The sequence below is a fragment of the Thalassophryne amazonica genome, chromosome 17 (assembly GCF_902500255.1).
Source record: "Thalassophryne amazonica chromosome 17, fThaAma1.1, whole genome shotgun sequence".
In the NCBI taxonomy this organism is placed as follows: Eukaryota; Metazoa; Chordata; class Actinopteri; order Batrachoidiformes; family Batrachoididae; genus Thalassophryne; species Thalassophryne amazonica.
Genome location: NC_047119.1, coordinates 74,938,203 through 74,948,540, shown reverse-complemented (window position 1 = coordinate 74,948,540; position 10,338 = coordinate 74,938,203). Strand labels below are relative to the sequence as shown.

General features: G+C 43.4%; 1 protein-coding gene across 1 annotated transcript in view; it reads right to left on the bottom strand.

The window, feature by feature from the left end:
* Window positions 1–8,397: 8,397 nt before the first annotated feature.
* The window catches only part of myo5b (myosin VB), a 371,481-nt gene continuing 369,540 nt past the window's right edge, over window positions 8,398–10,338 (bottom strand). Inside the window, exon 41 of the mRNA XM_034191847.1 lies at window positions 8,398–10,338. This exon is cut by the window's right edge and continues 1,078 nt beyond it. The gene's annotated coding sequence lies outside the window, so the exon portion shown is untranslated.

Below are 10,338 nucleotides of genomic sequence, written 5' to 3'. Positions count from 1 at the left end.
CTTTTTTTTTTGTTGCCCTCAACCAGCAAAAAGTCTGGATGAATGATGGAAAGCAAATATTGATCAGCAGACATTTGTGATTGATCTGTATGAATGACTTCCTGATGGGGTCGTACCGTGATGGACAGATATGTGTGTGTGTGTGTGTGTGTGTGTGTCCATCAGCCCTCTGATGACTTTCATTTGCAAAGTTTCATTCTGATTCTTGTGGTAAGTTTGTTCAAGCTTCTCAAACTTACGTCCGTAAGTGAAGAAACATGCACCACCACTAAACTACTTGTGGGCTCACTTTCACCACCTAGTGTTGCTATTTGCTTTGTCTTTTTTTTTTTGTTATCCCCTGCTGTGATCTCACAGAAACACCTCTGTTCCGGTTTCTTTTCTTGAACTTCCTCCGAGTTACTGTGACAAGTTCACATTTTGAGCTTCGCCAGTTTGAATATTCATGGTGTTTTGCATTGACCATATATGGTTGATGGGGGCGTGTCACAGGTTGAGATATGAGGCAGATCAGCGTGCACACACGTCAGTCGTGTGATTTTATAGCGAGGATTTTGCCTGCAGGTGTTCACACGAATGTGTTGATTAGGACACCGTTTGTGCGTAAATCCAACGATTTAAAAATGATGCTCCTCATTACTTCAGATTTATCAAGAACTTTAAAACACAATATTACATTCACAATTCTGTTTAAGCTTCATATTTTAAGCAAATTGTTTAATTTACCGTAAAAAGCAAAAATGCTGAACGTGAGGTGATGACTGCACTTCTGCATCAGAACAAGAAACGATCAATCAATTCATTACACCTCAGAATGAATTAAGTCACACAAAATCAAACAAACATATTTATTAAGACACAACTGTTTTCTTTAAGGTGGTGTAACGGAACCTGAGAATTTCACTTTTCTGTACTGTAAAAATATTTCATAAACCTCCAGCAGCCATTTTCACAAAACAGATAAAACATTTCGTAATTCAGTTCATCATTCAGACATTCCTGCACATTCTGACATTAGAAAATGTTCTGAAGTTCAAATATGCTGTGAGGCTGGAGAACATTCTAATGTTAGAACGTCCACCTCTATAAGCACTGCTGGCTACAAGGTGGACCTACAGTAGTGTTCAGAATAATAGTAGTGCTATGTGACTAAAAAGATGAATCCAGGTTTTGAGTATATTTCTTATTGTTTCATGGGAAACAAGGTACCAGTAGATTCAGTAGATTCTCACAAATCCAACAAGACCAAGCATTCATGATATGCACACTCTTAAGGCTATGAAATTGGGCTATTAGTAAAAAAAAGTAGAAAAGGGGGTGTTCACAATAATAGTAGCATCTGCTGTTGATGCTACAAACTCAAAACTATTATGTTCAAACTGCTTTTTTATCAATCCTGTGAATCACTAAACTAGTATTTAGTTGTATAACCACAGTTTTTCATGATTTCTTCACATCTGCGAGGCATTAATTTTGTTGGTTTGGAACCAAGATTTTGCTGGTTTACTAGTGTGCTTGGGGTCATTGTCTTGTTGAAACACCCATTTCAAGGGCATGTCCTCTTCAACATAAGGCAACATGACCTCTTCAAGTATTTTGACATATCCAAACTGATCCATGATACCTGGTATGTGATATATAGGCCCAACACCATAGTAGGAGAAACATGCCCATATCATGATGCTTGCACCACCATGCTTCACTGTCTACACTGTGAACTGTGGCTTGAATTCAGAGTTTGGGGGTCGTCTCACAAACTGTCTGTGGCCCTTGGACCCAAAAAGAACAATTTTACTCTCATCAGTCCACAAAATATTCCTCCATTTCTCTTTAGGCCAGTTGATGTGTTCTTTGGCAAATTGTAACCTCTTCTGCACATGTCTTTTATTTAACAGAGGGACTTTGTGGGGGATTCTTGCAAATAAATTAGCTTCACACAGGCGTCTTCTAACTGTCACAGCACTTACAGGTAACTCCAGACTGTCTTTGATCATCCTGGAGCTGATCAATGGGTGAGCCTTTGCCATTCTGGTTATTCTTCTATCCATTTTGATGGTTGTTTTCCGTTTTCTTTCACACATCATCTTTTTTTTTTTTTTTTGTCCATTTTAAAGCATTGGAGATCATTGTAGATGAACAGCCTATAATTTTTTTGCACCTGTGTATACGTTTTCCCCTCTCCAATCAACTTTTTAATCAAACTATGCTGTTCTTCTGAACAATGTCTTGAACGTCCCATTTTCCTCAGGCTTTCAAAGAGAAAAGCATGTTCAACAGGTGCTGGCTTCATCCTTAAATAGGGGACACCTGATTCACACCTGTTTGTTCCACAAAACTGACGAACTGAGACTGAATGCCAAACTACTATTATTGTGAACACCCCCTTTTCTACTTTTTTTTTTACTAATAGCGCAATTTCATAGCCTTAAGAGTGTGCATATCATGAATGCTTGGTCTTGTTGGATTTGTGAGAATCTACTGAATCTACTGGTACCTTGTTTCCATGTAACAATAAGAAATATACTCAAAACCTGGATTAATCTTTTTAGTCACATAGCACTACTATTATTCTGAACACTACTGTATTACTCTGATTTGATCAACAAAAACAAGCATAACTCAAAGTTCTTGTTTGACACGGTAGCAACACTTATTCATGGACAACCACCTGTAGTTCGCTCTCCTTTTACAGCACAAGATTTCCTGGATTACTTTGAGAAGAAAATAGACGATATTAGGTTAAACATATCCCAGCATGCCTTAATCCCAGCCACTACACCCTGCTATTGAGGTGGGCGCCACTACTGAGGTATTACCTAGATTTACAGAATTTGATAGTATCTCTCTAGACATGCTGACAAAACTCATAACGTCAACAAAAAGCACAACCTGTTTATTTGATTCTATACCAACAAAACTGTTTAAGGACCTGTGGTCCACTCTTGGGCCGACTGTGCTGGAAATTATTAATCTTTCTTTAACTTCTGGATCTGTTCCTAAATGTTTCAAATCTGCAGTGATTAAACCATTACTTAAGAAACCTAATCTTGACCCTAGTGTATTGACAAACTATCGGCCGATATCAAATCTATCATTTTGTTCTAAAATTCTGGAAAAAGTGGTTTCACAGCAGCTCGTGGACTATCTTACTGAGAATAATCTCTATGAGCCACTGCAGTCTGCTTTTAGAAAATATCATTCCACAGAGACGGCTCTCACTAAAGTGGTGAATGATCTTCTGCTTACAATGGATTCAGACACCACTACGGTTCTGTTGCTGTTAGATCTCAGTGCTGCATTTGATACAGTGGATCATCATATTCTACTTGATAGGCTGGAAAATCATTTTGGGATTACTGGGAGTGCCCTTGCATGGCTGACGTCATACTTGACCAATGGTTCTGTGTTTTGTACAGTAACACTACCTCTAACCTTAGTGACATGAAATTTGGGGTTCCACAGGGGTCTGCCTTAGGCCCCCTGCTTTTCTCCCTTTATATAGCACCTTGGGTACATATTGCGGTGTTTTGGGATTACCTTTCACTGCTATGCTGATGATACTCAGTTGTACATGCCAATAACTGCTGGTAATCTCGTTCACATAAAATCCTTTGAAGATTGCCTTGCAGCAGTGAGAAGTTGGATGTCTAGAAACTTCCTACTTTTAAACTCTGATAAGACTGAAATGATGGTTCTTGGTCCAGTGAGACATCAGCATCAATTTGACCAGTTAACACTCAGCTTAGGCTCATGTGTCAAACATCACACTGACAAAGTGAGGAACCTTGGGGTAATTTTTGATCCTTCATTGTCCTTTGACCTCCACATTAGAGATATTACTAGGACTGCTTTTTCCACTTGCGAAATATAGTGAAGATTCGTCCCATCCTGTCTATGGCTGATGCTGAGACCCTGATCCATGCATTTATCTCTTCTAGATTGGACTACTGCAATGTTCTATTTTCTAGTTTACTGCAGTCTAGCATTAGGGGTCTCCAATTGGTTCAAAATGCTGCAGCCAGACTTTTGACACGAAGCAGAAAGTTCGACCACATTACACCCATTTTGGTGTCTCTTCACTGGCTTCCTGTTCCAGTGAGATCAGATTTTAAGGTTCTGCTACTAACCTATAAAATTATTCATGGACTGGCCCCTCCCTACCTAGCTGACCTAATTAAACCTTACGTACCGGCCCGGGCTTTACGTTCTCAGGGTGCAGGACTACTTAGTGTCCCTAAGGTGAATAAGAAGTCTGTGGGTTTCTTATTGTGTCCCTGTTCTGTGGAATGATCTCCCTGCATCAATAAAACAGTCAGATTCTGTGGAGACTTTCAAGTCCAGACTTAAGACGCACTTATTTTCCCTTTCATATGGCAGCATACTGGTACAGTTTTGTTTTACGCTTTTCACTCTTTTAATTCATTTATTAGTAATTGGAGGGTGCTGCAGCCTCAACTTTACCTAAATTGTGGGTCTTTTAGTGAAGTTTAGGGTTCGTGGCCGGCGATCACCTTAGTATTTCTTCTGTTTTCTTGTTGTTTAATGCTGACAAATTACAGTGTATTTGTTGTTTTTTGATGCCTGATTCTGTTTTTCTCTCCATCAAGAGATGGGGGTGGTGTCTTCTTCTGCAAACCTCTGGTTCTGTGCACCAGCATGGATGCCCAAAATTTCCTGTATATTCATTCTGTCAATTGTGTCTGTATCATGGCCCAAGCAGAGGGTCGCCCCTCTGAGTCTGGTCTGCTTGAGGTTTCTTCTTCCTGAAATCATCACAATGAGTTTTTTCTTACCACTGTCACCTGTGTTCTTACTCTGGGGGTTAGTAAGGTTTGACCTTACTTGTGTGAAGCACCTTGAAGCAACTTTGTTGTGATTTGGTGCTATACAAATGAAAATAAATTAAAATGACATTAGAATGCTACGTTAGAACACAATCTCATGTTCAAAAACTTTGACATTTGCAAATGTTCTGATGTTTGAAAACTTTGCGTTATAAAACTTTCTGATGTTAGAAACGTGACGTTTGAATACATTCTGATGTTTGAAAATGTTCTGATGTTAGAAAACTTTCTGACATGAGAAATCATTTTGACATTCTAAAATGTTCTGACGCTGGAATATGTCCTGATGTTTTAAAATGTTCTGATGTCAGAGGATGTTCAAAAAAGGTTCCAACATGTGAATATGTTCCGATGTTTGACACGTTCTAGACATTCGGAAACTTTGACATTTGCAAATGTTCCGACGTTACAAAACGTACAAATCATTTTGACATTCTGAAACATTCTGACGTTCGAAAACTTTGATGTTTTAAAATGTTCTGATGTTAGAGAACATTCTCATGTTCAAAAATGTTCCAATGTGTGAATACATTCTGACGTTTGAAAAGTTCTCTATGTTAGAGAACATTACGACATTTGGACACATTATGTTAGGAAACGTGACGTTCGGAAAAGTTCTGGCACAAGTTCTAAGGTTGGAATACGTTGTAGACGTTCAAAAACATTCTGATCATAGAAAACATTCTGGAACATCTGGATCACATTCTGACGTTAGAAAACTAAAGAGGAAGGAGCCAGAAGACAACCAAATAACAGAGTGCAAGAAGTGACACACAAACAAACAAAATGGGAAAAGGTTTACATACATGTTGGTCAAGAAGGTCATCTTTGCCGGCCGAGAGATCATTTTTCATATTTTAATATTTTCATTTACGTTACATATACACTCAACAAAAATATAAATGCAACACTTTTGGTTTTGCTCCCATTTTGTATGAGATGAACTCAAAGATCTAAAACTTTTTCCACATACACAATATCACCATTTCCCTCAAATATTGTTCACAAACCAGTCTAAATCTGTGATAGTGAGCACTTCTCCTTTGCTGAGATAATCCATCCCACCTCACAGGTGTGCCATATCAAGATGCTGATTAGACACCATGATTAGTGCACAGGTGTGCCTTAGACTGCCCACAATAAAAGGCCACTCTGAAAGGTGCAGTTTTATCACACAGCACAATGCCACAGATGTCGCAAGATTTGAGGGAGCGTGCAATTGGCATGCTGACAGCAGGAATGTCAACCAGAGCTGTTGCTCGTGTATTGAATGTTCATTTCTTTACCATAAACCGTCTCCAAAGGCGTTTCAGAGAATTTGGCAGTACATCCAACCAGCCTCACAACCGCAGACCACGTGTAACCACACCAGCGTTTATATTTTTGTTGAGTGTATGTTACAAAAACAAACAAAAACCCATTCAAATAATTAATTTATATCAATTAAATCTTTTCTATTGTATTTTTCACAAGCTGTGCAACATCCAGATCAGCTCATACAGATGAGCTTTATTTTATCCAATCAGATTTCTCCCTGCTGTCTCCAGGTAAAAAAAAGTTTCTTACACGCAATTCGCTGTCCCGTTAAAACAAACGGGAGTCGTGTCACATTCTTTAACCAATCAGATTTCAGCTTTGCTGTGGTGAGTGTGTTCTTTGACAGTCTGTGGCCAGCTAGCTGCTAACAGCTACATCAGCACCACGTGTGGAGACAGTTAGCTAACTGAAGCTAGGCTAACACAGCTCGTATGTTCAGTTCATTGAACATTTTCTTGACGTTTAGATTTTTGGGGCTGTCGGGGAGATTCTGCATCACGACTGAAGGAGAAGCAGACACAAATGTTGTTTGGTGGTTTTACTGAACAGTCATTTCATCGGCTCCTTATGAAGGAGGAACGGCAGACAGACTTTGTCTTCAAGCGATGAGCAGCTTTGGTAAGTTTGGAGGATTATTATTGCGATTGATTATTGATTGCTTTGGCTGGTTGCCGCTGGTCTTAGGTCCATGTGCATGTGAGACTTGTTTCATTCTGATTGGGTTATTTGTGTTTATGATATTTTTGGTTTGGTTGGTGGTCCTTTTCTCCTGTCACTGGTAATGGTACTTGTGTCAGTAACCATGTGGTGTTGTGTGACCTTTTTTGTGGTAAACAGTGGGGTGTTGGGTGGCCAGTGCTCCACGTGCGACCCTTCTGTGTGAGCACCACTTTACACGGCTCGCCACTGATGGGTGAAAATTTTCAAGCAGACTGCATCTGTACAGTGTTTTGGTCTCCTGGCTGTTCTACAGCGATGGACAGGAACATGAGCCCACACGAACGGACACTCACTGACGGTACTTGGTTTAGCTCTTTCGATTTTCTTTCTCCGTGGTCTTAAACATGAGAAGGCACCACAGGCACACCAGTTATACCACCAAAGGGGTTTTTAAAAGTACTTCCACCAAGTTCTGGAATCATACTTACTGGTGAAAGTACGATTCCAGCTTGGTGACGTTCAAATGGTCCTCAGTTCAAATCCCCATCCCAAACTTTTTCCATACTTAAATTTTCAGACTTCATAGATTTCACAGCATAAATAATGAGTCACTTATTTAAATAAATAATTTAAAACATGTCCCGTGTGACATATCGCCATGTAATGTGCCAAGTTATGACACATCCTGATATTCCGTAGAGCGAATAACGAGGCTATGCTACACTTACAAATCAGTTAAAGAGAGTTTTCACGTGACATCACAACCAGATGGATTCTTCCGCTCCATTAACTCTTCTCTTAGCGTTCTAACTCCGTCTGTCACATCGTCCACTGCCACAACAAGTCAGACTGACAGACAAACCTGCATGATTATAGACTGCTGAAGGTGGTTAGGAATCAGGACACATCGTGAAAAACCCAGAGAAGAGATGTCTGGGGTTGGAGAGACCATGACACCTGTGGTTAGAGAGACCGCGATGCCTGTGGTTAGAGAGACCGCGTTAGAGAGACGGCGATGTCGAGAGACCACGACGTCTGTGGTTAGAGAGACCGCGACATCTGTGGTTAGAGAGGCCGCAACATCTGTGGTTAGAGAGACCGCGACGTCTGTGGTTAGAGAGACCGCGACGTCTGTGGTTGCAGAGACCGCGACGGCGGTGGCTGCAGAGACCGCGACGTCTGTGGTTAGAGAGGCGTTGATGTCTGTGGTTAGAGAGACCGCGACATCTGTGGTTAGAGAGACCGTGACGTCTGTGGTTAGAGAGACCATGATGCCTGTGGTTAGAGAGACTGCGACAAGACGTCTGTGGTTAGAGAGACCGCGACAAGACGTCTGTGGTTAGAGAGACCGCGACAAGACGTCTGTGGTTAAAGAGACCGCGACGTCTGTGGTTAGAGAGACTGCGACGTCTGTGGTTAGAGAGACTGCGACGTCTGTGGTTAGAGAGACTGCAACGTCTGTGGTTGCAGAGACCGCGACGTCTGTGGTTGCAGAGACTGTGACGTCTGTGGTTAGAGAGACCGCGACGTCTGTGGTTAGAGAGACTGCGACGTCTGTGGTTAGAGAGACCGCGTTAGAGAGACGGCGATGTCGAGAGACCACGACGTCTGTGGTTAGAGAGACCGCGACATCTGTGGTTAGAGAGGCCGCAACATCTGTGGTTAGAGAGACCGCGACGTCTGTGGTTAGAGAGACCGCGACGTCTGTGGTTGCAGAGACCGCGACGGCGGTGGCTGCAGAGACCGCGACGTCTGTGGTTAGAGAGGCGTTGATGTCTGTGGTTAGAGAGACCGCGACATCTGTGGTTAGAGAGACCGTGACGTCTGTGGTTAGAGAGACCATGATGCCTGTGGTTAGAGAGACTGCGACAAGACGTCTGTGGTTAGAGAGACCGCGACAAGACGTCTGTGGTTAGAGAGACCGCGACAAGACGTCTGTGGTTAAAGAGACCGCGACGTCTGTGGTTAGAGAGACTGCGACGTCTGTGGTTAGAGAGACTGCGACGTCTGTGGTTAGAGAGACTGCAACGTCTGTGGTTGCAGAGACCGCGACGTCTGTGGTTGCAGAGACTGTGACGTCTGTGGTTAGAGAGACCGCGACGTCTGTGGTTAGAGAGACTGCGACGTCTGTGGTTGCAGAGACCGCGACGTCGGTGGTTGCAGAGACCGCGACGTCTGTGGTTAGAGAGACCGCGACGTCTGTGGTTAGAGAGACTGTGACGTCTGTGGTTGGAGAGACCATGATGCCTGTGGTTAGAGAGACTGCGACAAGACGTCTGTGGTGAGAGAGACTGCGACATCTGTGGTTAGAGAGACGCTACGTCTGTGGTTAGAGAGACCATGATGCCTGTGGTTAGACAGACCGCGACAAGACGTTTGTGGTTAGAGAGACCGCGACAAGACGTCTGTGGTTAAAGAGACCGCGACGTCTGTGGTTAGAGAGACCGCGACGTCTGTGGTTGCAGAGACCGCGACGTCTGTGGTTAGAGAGACTGCGACATCTGTGGTTAGAGAGACCGCGACATCTGTGGTTGCAGAGACCGCGACGTCGGTGGTTGCAGAGACCGCGACGTCTGTGGTTAGAGAGACCGCGACGTCTGTGGTTAGAGAGACCATGATACCTGTGGTTAGAGAGACTGCGACAAGACGTCTGTGGTTAGAGAGACTGCGACGTCTGTGGTTAGAGAGACCGCGACATCTGTGGTTAGAGAGACCGCTACGTCTGTGGTTAGAGAGACCATGATGCCTGTGGTTAGAGAGACCGCGACATCTGTGGTTAGAGAGACTGCGACATCTGTGGTTGCAGAGACCGTGATGTCGGTAGTTGCAGAGACCGTGACGTCTGTGGTTAGAGAGACCGCGACGTCTGTGGTTAGAGAGACCGTGACATCTGTGGTTAGAGAGACCGCTACGTCTGTGGTTAGAGAGACCATGATGCCTGTGGTTAGAGAGACTGCGACAAGACGTCTGTGGTTAGAGAGACTGCGACATCTGTGGTTGCAGAGACCGTGATGTCGGTAGTTGCAGAGACCGTGACGTCTGTGGTTAGAGAGACCGCGACGTCTGTGGTTAGAGAGACCGTGACATCTGTGGTTAGAGAGACCGCTACGTCTGTGGTTAGAGAGACCATGATGCCTGTGGTTAGAGAGACTGCGACAAGACGTCTGTGGTTAGAGAGACCGCGACGTCTGTGGTCAGAGAGTTAACCAGTTCCATTTATTCTTCCACCGTTTGTGGACTGACTTGCTGTTCTATGTCGTCCACTCGAGTGGACTTTATAGATCTATGCTCAAACACGCAGCAGGTTGGCTCCGCCTCCTGCAGACAGGAGAATCAAACTAAACAGAGATGACGGTATTTTAACAACTGGTTTTTGAAGGTTCTGAATGCGTGGGGCGTCCCTCCTGGGAGGTGTGCACTAGTGCATGATGGGAGTGAGGTGTGCTCTGGTGCATGTGATATGTTGTGTCCAGCCCTGTTGACGTTGCGTCAGGACGGTGTCCTCTGATGTATCGGG